The sequence below is a fragment of the Rousettus aegyptiacus genome, unplaced genomic scaffold (assembly GCF_014176215.1).
Source record: "Rousettus aegyptiacus isolate mRouAeg1 unplaced genomic scaffold, mRouAeg1.p scaffold_m13_p_15, whole genome shotgun sequence".
In the NCBI taxonomy this organism is placed as follows: Eukaryota; Metazoa; Chordata; class Mammalia; order Chiroptera; family Pteropodidae; genus Rousettus; species Rousettus aegyptiacus.
In genome coordinates this window covers 6,658,703-6,683,280 of record NW_023416290.1, presented here as the reverse complement: position 1 = coordinate 6,683,280, position 24,578 = coordinate 6,658,703, and the positions used below count along the sequence as shown (strand labels likewise).

The following is a 24,578-nucleotide window of genomic DNA, read 5'->3' as shown; positions in this document are numbered from 1 at the left end:
ATATGTCTGGTTTTTTTTTTTTTTCTTTGTGACACTGTTTTAAGCTTTTCCTCTGTCTCTGGGTTTCTTGTAGACCAGAAGTTAGGCCCAAAGTCTTGTTTAGGTCCAGGTTAAATATTTTCGGCTTCCCAGGTGACACCATGGGCTGAACATTGCATCCTACCAGGAAACTGCCAACATCAGGTCATCCCGCTGCGGCCTGGTTAAGTCACAGAGCGAGCGATTCTCCCACAGTCACACGAGGATGAGAAAGGAGAGGAAGGCAGTGAGCACCGTGTCGGAGAAAGGCGAAGGAGGAGGCGCAGATTTGGGGGTGCAGGGTCAGAGCTTCGGAGTCTCTGACACGCACAGGGACTGAGCTGGGGCCCCGGCTTCTCTCGCACACTTCCAGGCCTCCCCGAACCCCTACCCTGGGTGACGGTGTCCATTTGCCCCACTGCTGCCCGTAGCCTCTTAGTGGTAATTCTTGATGGACAACAGGAGGAGAGCTGTGACTAAGAGGCTGAACAACCCGCGTGTCTAAATCGATAAGCAGCTAGAGGCGAGGCCCAGGAGAGGAACGTGAATTCAAAGCTGTTGGAAACCTTGGTTTCTAACCTTGGCAACCCCTGCCCCTGATTTATCAAACTGGAGACCAGCCAGACACTCCCAGGAAGAAGCTCTGGAAGTCCCAGAGTGGGGAGCCCTGTATGTGTCTTGAGCCTGTCCTGGAAGTGCCCAGGAATCATCTTGCCTTGGGCTCTCATCTCAGGAAGGATGTCCACATGCATCCATTGAATTAAGAGCATGGCCTGGACTCTCACGGGCCAGTCACTGAAAAGGCCTGCTTCAAGTTCTCCTGAAGCCCCTCAAAGCCTGTGTGCCATCCTGCTGACCACAGACGCCTTCATTTAACTGCTCCACGCAGGTGAGCACACAGTTCCGAGTCCAGAGCCAGGATGTGCACCAGAGCCTTGTTCTCGGGGCCTGCATCAGGTCCCACCGCTGGATGAAAGGCTTATCCCCGTTGACATCAGAAACATCCAAACCTGTAGAGGTTTTTTTGTAGGAGTTCGTTTGAGCCCAAACTGATGACAGTTGCCAGGAAGCAAGATCTAAAAGGCTCCAGAGAATCAATTTTGCAGTTTCTTTTATGCATTTGGGATTGAGGAAGACTCTGTGGAGGGAGGAGAAAGCAAGGTGGAGAATGGATTACAGTAGGGTTAACAAGATCACCTGCTCTCTCGAGGGTGGGCACGCTGATTTCGAAGGTGTGTTTGCCTAGATGCCCAAAACAATGGACCGGCTGGCTTGAGGTAATGAAAACCCTTTTACAAACAAGTTATAGGTCTGGGATGTGACTGTCCCCCACGACCTGCTCATTTAGGACTTCTCTAGGACTTCGCGATCAGATCACCCTGTGAGGTCGGTTGCTTTTCGTAAACCCCTTTTCCGTCCACATCCCTAAGTGGCCAGCGTGTCCTGCCAGGACCATGAGTGGCTCCGGCCGAGTGCCCCCATGTGCCCTTCAGTCCAGGATCGGGGACCCTGCGGCGGGCGCCTCCCCGCCCCCTCTTCACACCCGTCTTCCTCTCCCAGGCTAGAACGTTTTTCACCACCTAAAACAGTTTTTGTTCTTTGGAGATAGGAAAAAAAAAAAAAAAGGCTATAAAATGGATAAAGTAGACGATCAGAGTGACTTTCTTTTCATCCCCAAAGTAAGAGCCTTCCTGCCTAAGATTCTTGCTGTTGTTGTTAGAACATTTTGATGCTTTATTCAGTTGTAATTGACACAACTAAAACCATGTAAAAATCATCAATGTACCTAACTGAAAAGACCAGTGTCTCAAATGAGACCGGAAGATTCGAAAACACTTCCCAGGCTTCGTCTCGAGGCACGATGCTCCTCTTCACGGCAGACACTTCCATCTTCCACGAGTTCCCCTCAGCAGCTCAGGAAAAGGGGGCCTTTCTTTCCCCAGGATTATTGTGAATAGCCCCTGACTTACCTCCCCGCCTCTGCTTTGCCCATCCGCAGTCTATTCTCCACCACATTCAGCACGATTAGTTCTGGGGGGTGAGAAGCCCAAGATAAGGTGCGGGCAAGGTAGATTTCATTCTGAGGACTCTCCTCTTGGCTTGTAGGTGGCCGCCATCTTGCTGCGTGCTCACATGACCTCTTACTTGTGTGCATGAACAGAGAGAAAAGAAAGATTTTTAAGACTCATCGTGTAGGTGTGAGAGAATCGAGAGAGCTGAAGAAATCACAGGTGTGGCAGAGGAAGCCATTCCTAGGAAAGGTTCGAGGTGAAGAATTTTGCGGAATGTTGGCGTTAGGTTGGCCAAGCCTCATGCCAAAGGCCCTGAGATCTAGTGTGGGCAGGGTGGGATTCGGAGATGGCGTCGGGAGGCCCGAGTTGGAAGGAGAAGCAGGTTTTCGCTTTCTGTCTGTAGTGCCCAGGCGGCTGTGGTCTGGGGGGGACGCCGCCAGCTTCTCAAATGCTATCTCTTCCGTTCTGTGTTCCAGGCTCCATGTCTGATGATCAGAGAGGCACGGTTTTTAAAGAGTTTCATCAAAGTCTTACTTGGACACGAGAGGAGCTATTAACTGAGATCACACTCCTGTCGCTTTGAAGACTGACGCAAACAGCAGACAGGAGAGTGCTTGTGTAGTTCAAGTGCAAAACGGCCTGTGAAGAGCTCCGAGGAGGCTGGCGAGCAGAGCAGAGCAAACGTGAACGTGACAGCTCGTGCCCTATTGAAGCCGAAACACAGAATGCGTTTCTGAGCACTGGGTTGCATATACTAACTCATCTAATCTTCGCAACAGCCTTGTCGAGGCAGTTACTATCATTAAACGCGGTCCCAGACAAGGCACGGAGGCACAGAGACATTGACTCATTTAGCCCAAGGTCATGTAGGTGGTGTGAGAGCCAGGATTAGAACACTCGCAATCTGGTTTCGGAGCCTGCATTCTTAGCTACTCCCCTTGCTCATTTGCTCTCACTCTGAGTCAGGGCCCGGTGTCCCTGTGTAAGAGAAGGAGGTGGGCTCCACTTCCTCTGCCACCCGCGGAAGCAACGCGGGACCCGGGGAGCCAACGCCACGCCCCGGGGAAACCAGGAGGAGGAATCACATTCTCCGGATGCATTTTCCTGTGACGCACAACCGCAGACGAGGCCACCGAACCCGGTCCTGCCTCTGGTTCAGTGACATACTGCACATGAAAAGATGCTCGATGCCATTAGTCACTGGGGAAATGCAAATCGAAACTGCAACACGATACCGCTTCACACCCACGAGCACGGCTAGAATCGAAGGGGCAGAAAATGCGTGCTGGTGGAGCTGAAGGACGCTGCTGCCGGCGCTGTAAAACGGCGTGGCCGCATTCAACCGCAGTCCGAAGCCCCTCGGAAAGTTCACTCCGAAGTTATCACGTGACCGAGCAATTCCTCTCCGAGACATGCACGCCAAAGAACTGAAAACAGAGACTCAAACGGACAGTTTTGCACGAATGTTCATAGCAGCGTTATTCACAGTAGCCAAGACGTGGAAAAGATTCATATGTCCATCAATGAATACACGGATAAACAAAATGTGTTACATTCTTACGGTGGAATATTGTTCAGCATAAAAAGGAATAAAGAGTTGATTTATGCTACGACGCGGATGAACTGCAGAAACAGGCTAAGGAAAAGAAGCTGGATACAAAGATTATATGGTCCATAATTCCATCTATATAATAAATGCAGACTAGGCAAATTCCTAGAAACAGAAAATAGGTAAGTGGTTTCTAGGGGACTGAGGTTAATTACTATTTGGTACAGGGCTTCCTTTTGAGACGATGAAAATGTTTTAAAACTACCTAGAGGTGAAGGTTACATGCATAACAATGCCGCTGAATGGTTTACTTTAAAATGGTTAATTTTATGCTATCTGAATGGTCAACGTTATGCTATGTTATTACTTCGATTGTTTTTAAAAAGCAGAAACGAAACCTAAAGCGTGGAAGAGGGGAGAAATGTGAGTTGACATCTGCTCGTCTAGGCCCCCGAGTGCTTTCTCCGCGTGTGGCTAAGCGTGAGCCACGGGGGCCATCGTAGCGGTGGCCGGCACGCAGTGGCCTCGCTCTGCCCAGCCCCGACCTGCGGCTTCACGCGGCCGGTCCTCTGCTCCTCCCAGCGCCGTAAGGGTGAGGCGAGGACGCGGCTGGGATCCGAGCCCGGTTCACGTCCGGGCCCAGAACATTCTGCTTTTCTGTAGCCATAGTCATCATGCCAAAAGCCACAAAAGCCAGCGTTTCATGGGTCCCCACTGTGAGTCAGGTACGTGCTGAGAAATGTGTTTATTCACACACTCATTCCATAAATACTCACTGCGTACCTGCTCTGTGCCACCTGCCTTTCTAGGCAGCAGGTCACGTGACAAAGGAGGTCCCCGGGCTCACAAAGCTTACACCCCAGAAGGCAGAGACGACTCTCGAAGCTCTCTTCGCCCTTGCCCGCAGCCCGCTGCCTGCTGCCAAACCTCGCCGGGCTGCCTTGAACCTGTTCATTCTCTCTCCACGCCCAGGGCCCCACGGACTCCTTCCTTCTCTCCCTCACGAACTGGGAGCGCAAAGGCAGTCACCCGTGGCCTCGCCCCCACGGAGCCCGCTGTCCCACAGAAACCGACGAGTAGATAATACATACAGATGAATACGCCCGTGGGAGAGGAGGGCGCAGGGTCGTGACTGCAAGTGGGGGGATGAGAGTGGACATCTGGGTAAGGCGAGGAAGTCAGGGAAGGCTTCCTGGAGGAGGTGCGGCCTGAACTGAGACCGTAGGACAGTAGAGAAAACAGGCCCGGGCCCGCTCAGTCACAGCTCTCTGCGGCTCGGCCCTGCACGCCAGTCACCGCTCCCCGGCCACAACGCCGCAGCAACCCTGAGCTCTGCGCACTCTCTCCCCTATCACTTCTGCACGAAGCAAATGTTGACAGACCCGGGTTCAAATCCCCACGCTGCCGGAGCCCAGCAGCCTCGGGCTGGCTGTCCATTCTCGCTCGGCCTCCTTTCCTCAGCCGTGTGACAGCGAGAGCGACACCTTTCCTGTGCAGCCGTCGGAAAATTAGCAATAACACTCGTCGAACCTGACACACGGCGGTTATTTAATAAGTGGTTGCTCTGAATAGTACACTGTTTGTTCTGTCTAAAATACCTTTTCTCCTGAAAACTCGACTTCTTTAAGAAGTTACCTGAAGTCCACGGGTTGAAATTACTCTGCGGTCCTCCAGACCCGGTCCCCGCCTGTGCGCACGCAGCTCAGAGTCTGCCTTGCGTCGGTGACATTGGTGACAGTGGTGCCGTGGGGCCCTCTCCCGTTCCATGCTCCGCTCCGGGGAGCAGCAGTTGTGCTGCAGTCATCGTTAACCCCTCAGTGCTCAGCTGTTCATAAGATTGAAATAGGAACTAAATCCCGTCCTGAGCGGTGCCTGGGGCAGTTGGGGGTAAGGGCGTCATGCTAGCCACAGGCCACGGCAGGGACAGGCCAGGGGACCAGGACCCGATGGCTGAATGTGCAACAGAGGACAGGGAGCGGGGGGGGGGGGGGGCAACACAGGTCAGAGCCAGAAGAGGGGCGAGTGTATAGGAAAGAGAAGGCGAAAATGAACACAACTAACGCGCTTCAAATCGCCTGAACGCGTAATTTTGTTTTATATTTAAAAAACCTCCCACAAACGAGCAATCCCCCAAAAAAGCAATATAAAGAGACTGTAAATATATGGAAAAACGGCCCAAAACCTCCAGAGGTCAAAAATTAAAACAAGACGCACTCTCTCAGAGTGGTAAAGACGAAATCGGCGTGTGTGCCGAGGGAGGCCTTCGCGCCTCCCCGCAGGATGCAAATCCATCCAGCCTTACAATGTGCCTGCCCTCTGGTCCTAAAATCTTACTTCTAGGAACTTCTTTTCAGGAAATTATCACATAAGCACGTGATAGTATAGGTACAAAAAGGCTTCATCACAGCGTCACCTACAGTAATAGCAAAAAGTGGCGAACGACTAAATGCCCAATGATAGGATGCTAGTAAACGTTTTACGGTACTGTAGTATATGGCCATAAAAATGAGAGTAGCGAAGCTGTGTTTCTTAGCATTGAAAGATGTCCGTGACATGATAAAAGTGAAAAAAAGCAGATTACGAAATGATCGCATGACCCCATTTTGCATGCATATAAATAAATGCATAGAGAATTTTAAGTCTGGAAGAATATGTCCTGTGTGCAGTGATTACTTATGCATACCTTCCAATTTTCCTGCAGTAAAATAAAATAAATTTTGTACTCCACATGGGCTCTAAGTGGGGAACCGATAGCTGCCTCCCTCTGCGCACTGAACACCTGGCTGGCCTGGCACTCACTGGAGGCCCCAGGGACATGGTCCCCATCAGGGCGTGAGTCTGAGGCCACCTGCAGAGAAACGTTTCCCAGGCCAGAGCAGGTCAGACGGGGGGCGGGGAGGCCCTCTTTGCCTCTCATGCCTGTGAGAGCAGAAAAAGGAGTCTCTCCTCGGATGAACAGTTTTATGAGAACAGAGTTGGGGCTGTCCCTGCTCTGCTCTGGAATGAGGGGTCACACACTCAAATGAACAGCGGGCAGCCCACCCCACCAAGCAGGAGCGGGCCACAGGGGGAGGAAGGAATGCAAAGCCCTTTCCCTCACGAGGTCGCCAGGTCAATACCTAATTGTCATGACCAGTCTTACAATGTCAGGTTTCCCCAAACTCAGATAAGAGAAACCTGAGGTCGGCTTTGGTATTAACTGGCCATCAGCCTCTGCCGAGAATCCCTCCCGGTCCCAGGCACACCTCTGAGCCACGGAGGCCCGAGGAGGCTGGCTCCGGGCGCCGGCATGGATCTGAACTCAGTCTTTGGCCTTGAACTTCCTCCAGGCTGCAGGAAAGGGGAAACCTCTCCGGACGAGAGGAGAAGCGAGGAGCATGGAGTTCACAGGGAAAGACCGTCCCTCGAGATGCGTGCTCTAAGGGACCCCCGGACCGGTTTTGCTCCGTTAACCGCCGACGCTCGGCACATCCCGCTTGGCCCGCGGTCTTTCCGTGGCTTCCCGGGCATTGCACAGCCTCCCTTCTCTGTTAGGTTGACCGTGTCCCGGGGGAAAAGCCAGTGCATCTCGTCTCCTTATCTCACCCCTTACGCGCCAAGCATGGCGCCTCGTGCAATATCATTGCCTCGATGCATAATTCGTGCGAGCCTACTACGCGCCAAGCACGGTTCTGGGAGGCGGAGTGCGTAGCGAACAGGGCGGACGAGCTTCCCAGCTTATCAAACGCGCGTCCTAGTAGATGAACGCCAGACAACAAGCAAATGGATACCCGTGAGCGTGTGCCCCTGACTACCCGTGTGGTCGACATGATTTCCACATTAGTGTGGCGATTCCCAGCAAGAGAAAAATACTTTAAACAAGGGAAGCGGTTCCACCCGCCACGGCACTCGGGGAGCCCACACGCCCAGAGCGCCTGCCTCGGCTGGGCGCGGCGGACCTGCTCCTCCCGCCCGACGTTCAAGCGGGTGTTCGCCGGCGCCCACAGACCGTCACTCTGATAACGCCGACCGCCTCGTCTGGCGTCTAACCAGAGCAAACGGCGATCTGCTCCAGCGTGGGGGGGAAACGGGACGTCGTTTTTCGACATGGCCACTCTCTGGGGAGGTTTCAAGGGGGACACGGGTCCTGTGCGATTTCCGTGGTGCATGTGGGCTTTCGCCCTGACCCCTGACACTGACCCCCGGCACGTGCGCCACCTGCCACCTATCCAACTCAACATCTGACGCCCACCTACTCAGTGCCACTTTTTATGAAGCCCCTACTATGTGTTAGTAACTATTCTATACACTGAAACCAGGGAGACGAACCCCAGAGAGTGAGCAGTATCTTGCATTTGTAGGTTGTTTTATATCTGCGAAGTTTTTTGTGACGCTGGCCTGACGTTTTATCTGCCCGGCATCACTCCCCTTTTTCTGGGACTTGCCCCCATACTTTAGGGAATCTCTTTTCTACACTACAACCCCGAGTTTTGACTGAGAACCCCCCATTTTCCAGCTGCTCCTTCCCTGCTCCCACTTGGCTGAGGAGGGGCCACCATATTGAGCCAATCTCGGTCTCTCCTCTCTCATCCTCGTCGGTAGTCGATGGAGGAGGATTCCGCTCCGCCTGGTCCAGCAAAATCCCGGGATTCACCCCCCGGAACTGAAAGAAGAGACCAGAGCATGCGGGCGGGGAAGCTCTGAGCCGTGAGAGGTGGCGTGGTGGTGGCCACGCTTCCACAGCCGTGTGGAGGAAGGCAACCCACGGGGGTTCTCCGGGGTTCATGGGGTTCGCCAGGGTTCACGGGCCAGGGGAACGAGAGGCGGAGGGACAGCCTCCCAGCAGCAAGGGGTCTCGCTGCCCTGAGAAGTCCCTGCCTCATGAGATTTCCTATAAATCCTTCTCTTGGCCTGGGCCTGTTCGAGATGGCTTTCGGTCACTTGCAACCGAAGTGTCGAGGATGCTCATCGCCCCGAGGACGGAGCTCGGAGAGGCTCGGCGAGCTGCCCAGTGTCCGCCGCTGCCGGAGAGAACAGCGAGAAGTTAAACGCCGCTGGAAACACCGGACCACGTTCCCGACCCTGAAAAGGAGTCTCCGGCTCGGGACCTCGCCCCTCTCGCCCTCTTCACAGCGCAAAGCCGTGCACGTCACATCCGTGCTCCAAGCCTGCACTGGCCCCGGCCGCCGCAGAGACCCCTCCTGCCCACCTTTCCACCCTCGCTCCCGCCCTCCCTCCAGCTCTCCCTCCGAGTGAGCTGCTCCCTCCGCCCGGAGGCCCTGGCCGGCCTGGGGGGCCAGCGCAGCCCCACGGACCCTCACCGCCACCCGCCGCCCCAGGCAGAGCCGCGCCTCCTTCCTCCGCTCCTTCCCGGGACCTGCCCCTAACAAGCCACCAGTCAGTCTCATCGATTCTAATCGCCTTCCGGGACAGAGGTTCACGGGAGAGTGATGTCAGCTAGCCCTAGCCCCGGGCGCCATGCCTGGCACGTAGTGGGGACTTAGTAAATGTTTGCCGAGGGGGCGAATGAGAGTGGCAGAGTGTGAAGGCTGATGCGAATGTCACGCATCATGCTTCGCCAATAATCAGCACCGGTTTGGGGGTCGCCCCGCGCGATGCTTTGAGGCCAGGGACGGCGGAACGGGCAGATCTGAAATTCCTTTGCGGAGATTCATCACTCCATGTACCCAATTAACGCTGAGCCATTAGTCCTTTCTGAAGCTGCCAGGATCTATTAAGCCATTTAACTCATCCGCAGTCACTCCGGGATCAGTCCCAAGGGCATGTTTTTCAGGCCTGGACAGCCAACACTTAAATGACTTAAGTGGTGAGCTTTCTATCATTCCCACTGGGAACCCATCCACTGAAGCAAAGCTTTGATGGATCTAAAACTCTGTGGAGTGAGAAAGCTCCTGAAACAGTCTGGAATCGGGCTCGACCCTTGAAGAAGGACTGGTCTGGTGCCCTTCCTAAGGGCTGACCTTCTGAGTAACTGGAACAGGAAACCACCCTAGTGGGGTGATTGGAATGGTCCCAGGAAAGTCCCCAGGCCTGATGGATGCCCCTCGGCAATTCACTACCATGCCCGAAATTCCCTCCATTAATCACTTAATGAATATTTATTGAGCACCTACTAGGAGCCAGACACTTGGAGATTCTGCCTCAAACCCACAGGTTTGTTCTTTTGAGCCAGTTAGGCTTTGTGCTGAGCTCAAAGGCAAATGTCCCTTTGAGAGTAATCCGCCAAGCGTTATCAACCATTAACACCATCCTTCAGAGGAGACTCAGGAGACTGGAGGCAGAGGACAGCTGTGTGGGCGGACCCGTGGGATAGGGACGCACATTGCTGGGGAAGAAGAGGTGTGAGCCCTGTGGGGTACAGGCTGCTTCTACGTGCGCTGAGTGGGTGCCGCGGGGGAGATTACAGGTTCCACTCCGCCCCCCCCCCCCCCCCCCCCCCCCCCCCCCCGCCGCAGCCCTATGGAGTTGCCGGATCAGAGACTCGGCTGAGGGGCGTATCAAGCATACTTTGTTTATGGGATTAGCCTGCATTCCCCAGCCTGCTCCTGCTTTTGATTCCAGCAAGAAGTGGCCCGGATTTGCACTGGGCATGTGGAAGCAGATCTAAGCTTTCTGGTTTGGGCAATTATTTTAGCCTCTGGAAGCAAAACTTATTCAGTTAGGGCCAGCTCTAAGCTGCAACAGTATTAATAACCCAACAACTACGGCCGTCGTTTATCAAACCCCCACCAGGTACCAGGCACGGCGCCGGATGCTCTATGCACTGCGACATTATTATTTCACAATAATGTCGCGGGCATGCATTTTGAAGAAACCAAGTCTACGAGAGGCTACTTGTTCAAGGTCACACATTTGGTCAACAGCTGAGATAGGTTTGCAACACGGTCCCTTGTGCAACTCCAGAACCCGTGTTCTTTCCTGCTCGGCCACACGAATCATGAGCTGGGTGAATTTGTAGTGCCATCCTTGTCTGGGCCCTGATGAGGCAACATGAGAACTTGGGAAGGGAAGTAGGTTTGCCCTCTGAGAGCTGATTTAAAACATAAAATAGCAATAAATAGTCTCTAAAGAGATACAGCTGGCTCAGCCGTAACCTGATCAAAGGCACGGAGGGAAGAGGGTTTGCCGTCTTCCGAACTCCCCTCCTCCACTGGGCGCTGGCACCCCACAACGTGCCGCTCAGTGGCCACGGTCATCTGCTCCTCGATGGTTACAGCTCGTTGGAAATGAACAAACTGGAACTGTGAGCATTCACCCCTCGCGGGAATTTAGGGTCTAGTGCCCCCTGATAGACCAGTAACAGGTGAGACCCTGGACCCTGGGCCCCCGCTGTGAGGCCTGTCTGGACGCTGAGCTGGCTCCCCCCCCCCCCCAGGAAGGCTCTCTCTGGTCCCGGGTCCTGCCAACCCTCCCTCCCTCCTTGGGAATCCAGCGCCTTTGAGCTGTGGCCCTGGTCCACCTGCACGCGCCCCTCGTGGGAAGCCCAGGGACGACCTGTCACCCACGGGAGCGGGTGCTGTCTGGTCAGCTTCTCTCACACTCCCTTTGGGCTCTGCCTTCTCCAGTTTCATGCGCTTCCACCTAATCGAGCAGTCATGCGCATTGAAAGTGAAAATAGTTATGAAGGCATTAAAAGTCGTTGCAATCTTTTATTATATTAACTATATCATAAACTGATAACTATATTATTAAATACAGTATTGTATATTATGTGCAAATATGTGATAAATAAATGTTATATAGTCATAATGAAATTCTAGAACTCTTCAACATACAAAAAGCAGACAGAAGAATATAGTGAACTCCCACGTCCTCAGGACCTCGTTTAAACAGTAAACCGACATTTGTCCGTCTGGTTGCATCTAGCCCTCAAGCTTTCTTACTCTGAGTGTTTTCCAAGTCAACACCAGAGAACATATTATTTCACCTCAAAAACTTGGGTATGCGTCCCTAAAAGATAAGAACGTTTCAAAAGCCATCACCATAATGCCATTATTAACATAAACAACAACAACAACAAATAAACCCTTAATATGACCTAACACCCAGCCCCAAGGTTCGAATTTCCCAGACCGTGTAAACAAGGTTCACACACCGCGTCTGGGTGTTTGATCTGTTTCTATCTAAACCATCCCTCCTCCCTCTTTGTTCTAACACCATGTATTGGGTGAAGGAGTCAGTCAGTTATCTAGCAGGATTTCCCCGCATTCTGGACATGGCCAATTGCTTCCCCTTGGTTTTTGTTTACCAGTTCCACAACTGCTGGCATTTTCTGCAAACTACTAAGTAAGATTTAAAGCAACGACGTCCAGTGGAAATAAAATACAAGCCGCAGATGCAATTATTATTATTATTTTTTTAGGCGAGGCAACCCTTGGGTGACCTCTCAGAGTGCACGGACCTTGTCAGCTTACAATCCCTTGTTTTTTTATTTTTCACACCTACAGCACCTGGTCCCCATCCAAGTACTGACCAGGCCAGGCCCTGCTTAGCTTCCTAGATCGGACGGGATCGGGCTTGCTCAGGGTGGTGTGGCTGTAGATGCACAGAGGCAATTTTGTATGTTCTGGCAGCTACATTAAAAAAGTTAAAAAAATATGTAAAATTATTTTAATAACATGTTTTATTCCATACGAATTAGCCAAACTATTATCATTTTAAAATGATTAATATAAAAAATATTAAGTGAGCTATTTTGTATTCTTTTTCACACCGTATCTTCAAAATGGGATGCGCATCGTACACTTAAAGCACCTCTCGACTCAGAATGGCTGCATTTCAAATGCTCGAGGCCGCACGTGGCCCCCATATTGAACAGGGCAGATCTAGAGGCTTGCGTAGATTCGGCTGAGAATTTTTTACATGAGAACACTTCGTACGTGTTGATGTCGATTTCCTGTTGTGAAATCCCCTGTCGACCTTTCACCAAGAGAGTTTTAGCATCCACCGATGGCCACTTCCAAATCCATTATTTTATTAGGGATTGCAAAGTCGTGATTTTCTAATTCTGTCATTCCTTCTGCATTTATGAGGGAGCACTCTCACCCAGATGAACTTGACCTCCTCTGCTCCTCGATGACTCTGACATACAGTTTATGTAGGAAAGGGAGGATATGTGCTTATTCTTCCATCAATTTTCAGAGGAGTTGGTATCCAAACAACCCCCTGGGGTCTCTTTACATCATTGCGAACTCATTGTTTTCTATACTTACTACTTTTCAATACATTGCAGTCATTATTCTTTTTAATGCTAAAAATGTCCCCTCTTTGGCCAGGGGGACCCTCCAGCCGGCTCCTGGGCCAGTTTTGAGAGCTTCCCTGCTTTCTGGCACAATCGCGTAGGCCCGCCTTGGCCGTTTTCGGCCCTATCGGAAACCCGCTATTACTCCAAGGAGCCCTGGTTCCTCTCAGGGTTCCAGGCATCTTTAAAGGATTCTCCTTAGGACAATAACACCACCCAGAAGAACCGAATCCAGCTGGGAACTGAAAGCACCAAGGAGAGTCCACAGAACAAAGGTTTTCTCCCTTTCCGGCGGAGAGGGCGGCATGAGAGGAGAAAGGAAGGCTTCAGACGTCCTCGCGCGGCTCTGCCTGCCCTGCTCGTCCTTCCCTCCGCATCTCGACTCCCCATTCCCTTTACTCCGAGGACTGGAAGTTTCCACTGCCGTCAAGTGCAGGTGGAAGTCCAGCCGACTGGGACCCCGGGCGCCCTCTGACCTCCCTTCGCCAAGAGCCCGGGGCCTCTGTCCACAGCTGCATCACTTCCCACCCAGCCCTTCCCGAGCCAACTCCCTGATGTCTGCGGGAGGACGCGGTCGGCAGGAGCCCGATGACATCAGGGAAACTCCCACTGCCGGCAGCTTCGCCTTCAGCTGCAAAAATGTGCCGCGGTAGACAGGGTGTGGGTTTCTGAAGTCTCTGCAGGAAGCGGAGCTGTTTTCTCAACAACCACATCTGAGCGCATCCTCAGCCGGTGTGGAACCCTCCCGTTCCCTCTCCCTGATGGCCGGGGAGGCAGACCCCACACCACGTGCTGGGTGGCAAGGATGTCAGAGGACCAGCGTGGAGGAACAGAAAATAACGGAACCTGACACCTCGCCTGGTTTTCCTGAGCGGTCTTTGCTCAAAAACGCGATAAATACCACTGCCCTGAAATCCACGTGAGCTTGGGAGGGTCTCTCAATGCCTGCCACACTCCGCCGGTGTGGCGTTGGCTCTAGGATGGCCGCTTGGTGTCGTTACCACATCCCTGGCGCGGCCGGCCAGAACTGTTTATCCTCACAACGTCTCCACTGTGCACCCAATCCCAGGAGACAGAGAAAGAGCAGGCCCCAGCTTGGCAACACTCGGACACCTGTCGGCGGCGGCGTGCGGCTCAGAGGACAGGCCCCCTGTGGTTGTGGGCCTCCCGTGGGCCTGGGCGCTTTCCCATGAGCTCTGTTTGCTCCTGTCGGCGGTCCTCCGGACAGACTTTGGGTCCCCACTGTCTGGACAAGTCGAAGGTCCCCAGAGGTTAAGTCGGTGTCCTTCGATCACACGGTTGGCTCAGGTCAGGTCTCCTGTCTCCGAGGCCGGGCGCAGAAGCTCCCGCTGGCCCCCGTTGGGTACGGATGCCTCCCCTCAAACAGGTGCTTCGTGTTTATCATCTTCTTTAATCCTCGTTCCCCTGTATAAAGTGGCTCGTAATGCGACCTCTTTACGAATGAAGAGCCGTGTCTGACGTCACTAAGATTTGTGCGTGGGCCAGATGCCAGTGCTACTGCATTTTCCAATTAGCTGCCCTGCCTTTCGCAAGTAGATAAATTCTCCGTTCCTCCCGACCCCGATTTCTAGCTCTGTGGCCCTTTAATGCACAAAAATGCAAAGACGCATGGCGATGCTTCCTGTCTGGAGGGCATTCCGCCTCCGGCGCCTCGGGAGGTGCCACGGTGGGAGGCTGGGAGCTGGGCTCCACCTGGGTCCAGCGTTTATGAGGGCGTGGCCCTGGTCGGGCCTCCGGAGCATCTAAGGCGACGGTCGACATTTTTTTGTTTGTTTGTTTTAATATGCTTCAGAAAAAGTACAGCCAGCACACCACATCTACCCTTTAAAATAGTAATCAGGATGAAGCTATGTTTTAAAACGTCATTAAAAATAATAAGGAACTAATGGTACACCTGGTTCACGGGTGTGACAAAAATCGAGACCGTAAGTGACAAGTATGAGAAATCTGTGTGCTCCGCTGTGTGACAGTTCTCCTGTCCCCTGTACCCCTCAACCAGGACCCTGACTTTTTAGCAAGTTAAAGATAATGATTATAAAACAGGACTGGGTTCTCTAGCTAGAATCGTCTATTTATCACTATCTAAAAACAGGGATGTGGTTTCCTTTTCTCTGGCACATTAAAGTAAAATGGAAAACCTAAAATAAAGAACATTCTTTCCCTCTTTATGCAGACATCCCATGAGATTTACCGAAAAACTACCTTTAATGTTGGGAGAGTTGACGGGAAACGAGAACCCATCCCAAAGATAAACACCGAGTGGAGGGGCGGTGTGCTAGGAAGTGCTGTGTCCGGCGGAGGCAGCAGCAGCCGGCAGCCGAGCGAGGCTCTGGCAGCCCCGAGAGCCACGGAGGACTGCGAACTGTGACTCAGAAAGCACTCACCACTCATCCCCGCGGGGGCGGGGGCGCGCCGCCTGTGAAGCATGAGGGTGTCCGCTTATCTGGGGATTTCCTCTGGCATTACGGAAAACGACGCAGAGGGCTCTCCATTCCCCGGAATGGGAGGTGAGAGGCCAGCCGGGGCGGCGACTCTGTGGGGTCCAGAGTCTCGCTCACGGTCATTCTCACCGACAGCTCAGACGCCCTGGCAAACTGACTCATCCGCTGTCCGGCACTGCACAAGGGGCAGCCTGGAGCCGGCTTTCCAAACCGCAGCCCCGCTGCCCAGAAGAAACACGCCCCCGAGGCTGTGCAGAAAGGTTCGGCACGGCACGGTTGGAAACAGCGAGAAGCTGGAGACCGCTGCGTTCTTCGTGAGCGGGAGCACGGTTTGGCACCACGCGGCACGTCTGGTATGCCGTATGATGAAACGCCATGAAATTACTTGCAAAAGATGACAGCGGATCTATGTGAGTCGACAGGGAAAGAAGTCCAATGTGCTTAACCGGGAAAGGTAAGCTACAGAGCCATACGTAGTGTGCGAGCCGACTGTCGCGTATAGTGCATACCTTCACAGGCAAACGCGTGGAGGAAGGTCCGGGAGTAAATCCGCCTGTGGGAGGGGGCTGCTTGATGGATTTGGGGGGGGGGTGAGGGATGGACCTAACGATGCTGCCTCGCCTTTCATGATTTGCTGTCCTAGGAGAGAGAAGGAGACTTTGACTAAACACGAGAAGATGAGCGGATACCCAAGCTCGTTCCCAGGACCCTCTCCGCGAATGTGGGCTTATTGCCCCTTTCTGGGACTGGGAAGAGCTCGCCGTAGACACAGCCAGTGGGCCTCCCTCATTGTCTGCAGAGGTGGTCAGATGCCCTGTGCCCCGAGGACCAGCCTACCCCCCCTGGGACTAGAACCCTCTCCCACGTTCACTTTGTGAGGGCCTACTCCAGGCCGGGTGTTGGAAATAAATAGCGAACCCTGCCTAGTGAGGGATGCCCTGCAGGGTGGGAGCCTGGCAGAGGCGGGGCCAGGAGCGGGGATTTCGGACAGGGCAGCAGGTGCCAGAGACGTTTCGGGAGAAGCAAGCTTCATCGATGTGATCGCAACAGCCAAGGAGGCACTGCCCCAGCCCTCATGGGAAAGGGGGTTCTCGGGAGCGATCAACTTAGGGATCAAAGAGCTGGGGTCGCATCTCATCTCCACCACCCCCCTACTGGGAGACCTTGGGCAAACCAAGTCACTGAAACCCACAATTTCCTCTGAATAAAACATGGGTCAAAACGGAACCTGTGTCCTGACCCACGGGATTCTAGTCACACTGACTGCGATGTGTTTCATTCACTTTCCACATCACGATGTCCCCGATCAGTGCTGTGAGGATGTCTACCAGCTCTCCTGGGAGGCGCGGTGTGGCCTTGCGGCTGCTGCTCCTGCTACTTTAGGACACCGGCCCCGTGGCATGGCGGTTTGGCACAGTGGTCAGGTGCCAACCAAACGTGCCAGTGGCGATCGGGTGCACAGACTCTAAAAGGCATCAGGGTAAAACTCCGTGACCTTGGGCAGGTGACTTTCCCTCACAGGACATAGGTTTTCTCATTTTAAAATGGAGACGCTAATACAACTTGCTGCGTAGGCCTGTTGGGAGGACTGGGTGCGGGTGAGGGCAACATGGACAGTACGCGCCATGGGTGTGGCCTTGGCGATGATTTTTTAGATTTGACACTAAAAGCACGGGAAGCAAACACAAAACTAAACAAGTAGGACCGCACACAAAAAGCTGCACCAAAAAAGTGAAAAGACAACCTACGGAATGAGGAGAAAAATACTTCTACACCACATACCTGATAAGGGCTTGATATCCAAAATACACAAGGAACTAACACAAGTTAACGGCAAAAACACAAACGATTCGATTTAAAAAGTGGGCAGGGTATGAAAGAACAGACGTTTTCTGAAAGAAAACATACAGATGGCCAACGGGTACATGAAAAAGTGCTCAGCACCGCTAATCATCGGGGAAACGGGAATCGAAATCACAGTGAGACGTCGCCTCACACCTGTCCCGATGGCTGTCATCAACAAGACGAGAAATAACAGGCGTCGGCGAGAATGTGGAGAAAAGGAAACCCTCGCGCACCATTGGTGGGAACGCAAACCGGTCCAGCCACGCTGGAAAACAGTGTGGAGGTGCCTCAAAAAATGTTAAATAGAACTACTTTATGACCCAACGACTCCACGTCTGGGCGTTTATCTGAAGGAAACAAAAACACAAGTTTGAAAAGATGGCCACACCCACATTTCCCCTGCTGCCAAGACAGGGGAAAAAAGCTACGTGTCCACTGATAGATGAGGGATAACGAAAAGGTGTTTTACGTATATTAATGGAATAGTATTCAGTCATGAAAAGGAAGGAAATCCTGCCATTTGTGACAACATAGATGGACCTTGAGGGCATTATGCTACATGAAATAACGCAGAGAAAGACAAATACCATATGATCTCACTTATATGTGGGATTGAAAAAAACAAAACAAAACAAAACAAAAACTCTGAGCTCATAGATACGAATAGATTGGTGGTTGCCAACAGGCAAGGGGGCTGGGGTGGGTGGGCGAAGTCAGTGAAGGGTGTCAAAGGTACAAACTTCTGGTTTAAAATAAATAAGCCCTGGGGATGTAATGTACAGCATGGAGACTGTCTGAAAGTTCCTAAGGGAGCAAGTCTTAAAAGTTCTCATCAGAAGAAAAAAATTTTGTCTATGTGTCGATGAATGTTAACTAGACTTATTGTGATCCTTTTGCAATACATACAAATATCATATCAGTACGTTATATACTTGAAACTAATATAATGTTATGTGAATTAGATCTCAATTTTAAACAATCCACGTAAAGCAGGTGACCAGTGCCTGACGCAGTTAGCGCAGGGTAAGCTCCTGCAAGAACACTGAGGGAGGGTCGTGCACTCGATGGGGACTAAGGCTGGACTCGGGGTGCGGTGAGCACCCCGGTTGTTGGATAATTCTGCCTCATTTCCTAGCAGGAGCCTTGAAACAGCCACGCAGAGCTGGTAGTCTCTATCATGCCAATTCTCTGACGGTAGCATTAGTCACAGATTAAAATGTGTTACATCCCAGGGTGTGAGGCTTCACTTTTTTTTTTCTGAAATGAGCATGGGATCTAAATAATAAAACCAACAGCTGGCTATTCAAAAAGAGCAATGCTAGGGATTTCTACCACTTTTAAGGGTAAATATAAATCAGTGGAAGACAGCTATTCTAAAACAAATTAAACGTGTGAAGCTGTTGATTTCTGCGAAACTGAGTGTCCTCTGCTGATCTGAGGGGTTCCAGGAAGAGCAGGGGCTTCTGGTGTCCTTAGGGCACCATCGACCTCACATCCAGTCACGCTGGTCCTGGACGCACACGGGGGATCCAGGGAGGCACGACACTGACTGCATCGTTGCTCTCCCAGCATCGGTGATGAGGCGTGTGCCAAGTGCTGGTGAGCAGCATAGCGGAATTTTGGAGAAGCCTCGAGCTGTGAGGCCCGGGGTGAGTCGGGGAGGACTCAGCAGGGGGTGTGCGGAGTCGCGCAGGATGGTAAGAAGGGACGTCTCCTCCTGGGGAAGGTCTTTGGTACCAAAAGTGGATCCACTTTAAGCCTCTTTAAATGTGGTAAGAGAAGAACTACAAAGGAAAGGAAAGGAGAGTTTTAGGGATTAGTATGGCAGAGAACCCATGAGCAAGGGTTCCTTGGACAGAGTAAAACCAGACGTGAGACACCAGGCCTCAGGCCCCCATGTCCCTCAGCGAGAGGCGCAAACTCGGACAACGGGATGCGGGCTGAAATGCACCTTCTGCACCAGGCCCCGGTCTGTTTTTCAGAAACAAGATATTAGATGTTCCAAGCCCATGCGGTGCCCTAGAACCCTGGGGACAGATCGGCACGTTGACCGAACGCCTTTGAGGGTGTTTGCGTGACCTGCAGGAGAGCATCATGTATGCGCGTGTGTGACAGCCCGTGGGGTCTGAGCTTTGCTGCTTTTTTGGTTTCCAATCAGAAACTGAGGATGTGCGTTTTCTAGCCTCCCCTCCTTCCAAATAAAGAAATTCTAATAGTAAAACGTAGAAATCTTCGCCGTTGCGTGTGTGACTGTGACTCGGGGAGGTGGAGCGCAGGTCCGACAGGGGCATCCCCAGTCGCTCCCTGGTGAAGACAGGCCTGGAGTTTAATCGGTGGGCGACTGCTCTGTCCGCCACCATCGATGGCTCCAATCAAACATCAACTGGTGGGGGGGACACTGTTTCCAGGGTCAGGGTTCACCGTGAAGCCTGTGGTTGAATGCCACCAATCCTCCCCCCAACCCCTCCCATCCCACCCAAAGACAGGTGCTCCTAGAGCCTGTGAATGCCACGTTATTTGAAAAAAGAGTCTTTGACGATGTAATTAAGTTAAGGATCTTGAGGTGAGATCACCCTGGATTGGGGTGGGCCTTGACTCCAATGACGAGTGTCCTCATGAGAGAGGAGAGGGCCACGTGAGATGCAGGCAGAGACTGCAGTGCTGCGACCCGGAGCTGACCATCGGCGACGCTCACCGGCGGCCACCGGAAGCTGCGGGACACACGCGGCACTGTCCCCTAGCGCCTTCAATGGAGAGCCGCTTGCCGGTACCTCGACTTTGGACTCTGGCCTCCGGAACTATGAGACAATGCATTTCTCTAGTTTTAAATAACCCAGTTTGTGCTAATTTGTTACCAGCAACCTCAGGAGACTGATACAGAGCCCCTGAATTTTCTTCCGATGGCATCTAACGGATGTTAGTTGAAAGGGCTTTTAAAAACTATTATTGAAGGAAGCCCCCTGCCATTCCGATTGGCCACAGACCCGGTCAGAGAGCACTGGGCTGAGGAGGGGGCGGAGGAGGAAGGGGCTGGCGCTAGAAACGACTCCTGAGCTGGGCCCCTGGAGGAGTCAAGGCACCTTCTGCCTCGTCCGTCAAGGGGGACTGCTACGGAGTAGAGCAAACGGGGTCAACCGTGGGAACGCGCCAAGGGGACATAAAGCGCTGGCGGCCCTGCCGCCATCTCTGCCACCCTCGGGGGCCCTGCCAGAAAGAGCCCCCTCGCTGAGCTCGCGGACCCACGGGCCGTTCACCTGTGGGGTGAGGAGACAGAACGCAGCGTGTGAGCCCTGCCGTGCTACAGCTGTGTGACCTCGGGCGAGGTCCTCCCCCAAGTCTCCGCTCCTTATCTATACGGCAAAAATGATAACAAAAATACACAGCCAGTAGCGCTGATCCTGAGTTATCCGTAAGGGTCGAGGAACTCACTACATGGAAAGTAGCTGGTTAGCATAAGGCTCGGGCCACAGCCAGCTGTCTAAACAGCCGCCTGCCTTTCTCGGACCATTCTTCTGCTCTGATCAGGAAACAGCCCAGCCCACGGCCCCGGTGCCACGAAGCCATGGCCCGCACCTCACCCGCCGCGCCTCGCCCGTCCTGAACGCGCGAGTCATCGTCTTGACGAGGTTAAAGGACTACGCCGGCTAACGACAACTGGGGCTCAGAGCTGTGCGGAGGGGGGAGCGAGGGCACGGACGTTACTGTCCCTCATCACGGGGTCCCACTGGCTCCAGCCAAGGTCGGGAAACATAATCAGTGAGTTATCGGGAGCCCATCATCCTCACCGTTTCCAATAACGAAGAGGAATTATTTGAGTTAACGTTTTTGTTGTATAAAATCACTTCTCTAAAGGTTTGCCAATACCTTCGATTACTTTTTCTTCTGTTAAATTTAAGAAAAATTTAATTTTTAACTTAAAACGCCCACGCATTGAATAATCTCATTTTTATAAAAATTTATCTATCTGACTGTATTTTTCTTCCCATGGTTCAATAAGTCTGTATGCATACAAAGGTGTCCGGGATGATATTCAGCAAATGTTGACAACGCTATGTTATGATGTAATTTTTCTTTGTACTTCTCTGTGTTCCTGATATATGTAAAAAATGTATTAGGTTTATAAAAACAGCAAAGTTATTTTTTAAAACTCATCTGTTGGTGCCTAGAATAGGCAAATTTATATAGAGGGAAAGTAGGCTGGAATTTATCAGCGGCCAAGGCGGGGTGGGGGGGATGGGGAGCTGTTGCTTCATTAAGGTACAGAATTCTGCTTGGGACGATGAAAAAGCTCTGGAAATGGACGGTGGTGACGGTCACACAACATCGCAAATGTACTTAACTGAATCGTACACTTGGAAGCGGTTAAAATGGTCAATTTCATGATAATATACATATTACACATGTATATTTCTAATAATAATAATAATAATAATAATAACAGCAGCTGATCTCTGTTTCCCGCCCCGGACGCTAGGACAGTAACTGCCTAGGTGGCCCACGTGGCAGGTGAGCCAACGCAGCTGCGTCTCCGGTTCGGTACCCCCATCCACGAGGCTTTAATGATTTAACCCTTGGAAGCGGCTAACGTGGCGATTTCGGGATCCGGGCCAGGGGAAGGAAGCCCTGCTAAATCACTTTGCGTGGAGGAGGGCGCTGGGGTTGAGGACACCCTTTCCTGCTGTCCTTGACGGCCCGCAGGTAGGTGGCGGCTTTCTCTTCCTTTGCAAAACTGGCCAAGAAGGTCTCAGCCTGGGAGCTGCTCTCGGGTTTCCTCGCTCTGGACCCTTCCCCTCCGCTGTGTGTCCCGTGTTGGCCCGGCGATCCAATAACCCATTCCAAGTCTACGTCGCTTTGTCTGGCCTGGAGCCTGTCATCTTCCAAGGAAGCACAGCCCTGCACCACATGCTCTCCGTCTGAGGAGCACGGAGTCGTGGGCTAGAGACAGGAACTCAGGCCCCACCTCCAGCCCGCCAAGTCCAAGCCCCTTAGAACCTCTGTTGTATGTTGCTACCATGGCAACTGCTGGGGAAAACACCTGGCCGAGAGGGAGCCTGCCAAGGCCCACTGGAGCAACAGCGAGGGACGGAGAGGGCATTTCCGGGACAGGCAGGGAGCAATTAGAGAGGCAGGGGCCGGATCCGAGCCAGCCCGCCGGAGCGGTCCGGACGTGCTTGACCGGCCCAGAGTTTAAACCACGGAGGCTGAAAAGATAATTTTTAAAAATCAATATAATTGCTTTTAGAAGCACTAAAGACAGAAGGACTGTTGGTAAGCTCCCCTCTCATTCTTTATTCCGGGGCATGATGACCAGTAAGAGCGCTGGCCCCCACTCCTAGCCCTTCGCGGTGGGTTTATAACGACAGCCGACAGCGACCGGCAGAGAGCTCCCGGGCACCCTGGCCGGCGCAGGCAGAGACCGGCTGTTCGCACACGGGCCGGAGAGAGCCGTGGCTGCACACGGCGAGCCACCTCCCTCTGTTAGCATCCTGCGCGTGAGCACTGCTCCGCGGTGCCAGTGCCGCTAACTCAGTGGCGGGGGGCGGAGTGGCTTCCCCGTGCGCGCTCCTCCTCCCCAGCCCACCCCTCCCCACATTTTTTTTTTTTTAACATGGGGTTTTAAATTTCACGTTCTGTGATCTAACTCCCCATTTCCCACTCACAAACAAATGACATCTGGCCACTCTCAACAATAAACTTGGAAAGATGAGACATTTCCTGTTAGTTCTCCATGTAACCCTTGCTTAAACTTTCAAATTCCTGCAAGAATTGCCTGAAAAATAAATGGATCATTGAAAAGTGAGGAAAAGGGGACCGAGGGAAACATCCACGAGAGCCCTCTGACAATTAATGCTGACGAGCTTGTACCAGTATTTCAGCATCATTATTTTATTATTATTATTATTATTACTATTATTTATCATGTTTTAGCTCTGAAGGACCAACACGGGTGTTATCCCACACAACCACCTTGTGCAAACAGCACCTGGAAAACCTTTCCACCGGCCTCGGACCTCACAGCTAACTGCCTGACCCCTTTAAGTGGTGGCAGAGAATGTTATTTTCCAGTGCGCGTCTTTTCCTTAGCACTCTGCGTATCTATCTACTTGGCTCCTAAGACACTGCACATGACCTCCAGCCTCAACAGCTACACTTCCCTTCTCGCTCCTTTCAGGTCTTTATTTCCCAAGGAGAACTTTCTGGTCTTCGACGGCCCGCAGGACACTTCTTGGGGGCCCGGCCCTTGTCTCCCCTTTGGCGGGAGGAAGACTGCTGACTGCTCCCCACCCCCCAAAGCCAGCTCCCTTTTCCACACTCCTCTCTCTCTCTCGATGATGCCGGCTTTCTCCAAGACCCAGGCGCGGGTCACAGTGCCACCACGGAGGGCCTAGGCCCTGGCCCCGCACAGCCCCCGGGGACGGGCTCCATCCTACCACATCGCGTGAACCCCTTCTGCTCCGTCCTGCAGGCACCGAGCTTCCCCGCACGCCAGGCGGGGCCAGTGACTTCCTGAGAGGCGCCCCCTGCCACTTCCTGTCCCCCCACGCCCAGGAAGCTCCGACCACTAGCCCTTCTAATGCCACACTCTCACCCAGCCTTTCCCGCTCGAAACCTTTCCGTGTGTTCTCCACGCTCACGCGCAGTGTGCACGGTCAAGGGCACGGCCTTGCCCTTGGTTTGATGCCCTGCTACTCGGTCTTGAAACGCTTAATAGTTTTTGAGCAAGGGACCCCGACTTCTCAGCCTGAGTCGGGCCCCGCAAGTGTGGTCACCAGCTCCGCTTCCGTGCGAAGTCCAGGCTCCTCGGCCCGGCATGAGGACTGCTGCGATGCGGCGGGCCCCTCCCCCGGAATGACTCAGACCTTCCGGCAGCCGTCCACTCCGGCCACTGACCTCGCCAGCCCGCTGCACTGGACCGCGCCGTGCCCAGCCCGCTTCCACTCCCTTAGGGCCCTCCCGTTCCCGTCTCGCCGCCATCCGTCTCTCCTCCCCTCCGCGCGCCTCCCGCCACCCCCTCCCCTCTCTCTCGCCATTTCTGCTCGTATTTCTGCATCCTCCCTGCCCGCGGTCTCGCGCTGCTCTCCACCTAGTCCTCGGGCGGTGACGCAGTGACGGCCTCACCCGCTCCTTGCATGCTGCTTGTTCTTCTTTCCTCCTTTCGCCCCCCGAGCCTCGTCCTCCCGGCCAGCGGCCGTTGGGGGCCGGGAGCCTGCGTGTGGTGCCATCCTCGCGATGCCTCGCAGAGCGTGTGGTGACGACCAGCTGACGGGCTATTTCCCCCGTGTCCAGCGAGGGTGTCAGAATGTGTCTGCTTTACAGCGGAGTTTAACGGACACGAAGTGGGTTAACGTTTCCTCAAGCCAAGTGTAGAAACCTGGGAAGAGTCATGGGGGGCCCGTATCCATGAATGCCAGCTGTGTGCCAGGCTCTGTTCTCCTCTGCGCAGTTAAGGG

General features: G+C 53.1%; 2 long non-coding RNA genes across 2 annotated transcripts in view; one reads left to right on the top strand and one right to left on the bottom strand.

Annotated features, from left to right (window-relative positions):
- LOC118611976 overlaps positions 1-15,328 on the bottom strand; it is a 30,155-nt gene extending 14,827 nt beyond the window's left edge. Inside the window, exon 1 of the long non-coding RNA XR_004954576.1 lies at positions 15,226-15,328. This is a non-coding gene — a long non-coding RNA (uncharacterized LOC118611976). The remainder of the gene's footprint in view (positions 1-15,225) is intronic.
- A 130-nt stretch (positions 15,329-15,458) lies between these two features.
- Positions 15,459-16,545, top strand: LOC118611970. Its single transcript, XR_004954569.1, has 2 exons — positions 15,459-15,736; positions 15,926-16,545. It is a non-coding gene; the product is annotated as an uncharacterized LOC118611970 (long non-coding RNA).
- Positions 16,546-24,578: the final 8,033 nt, after the last annotated feature.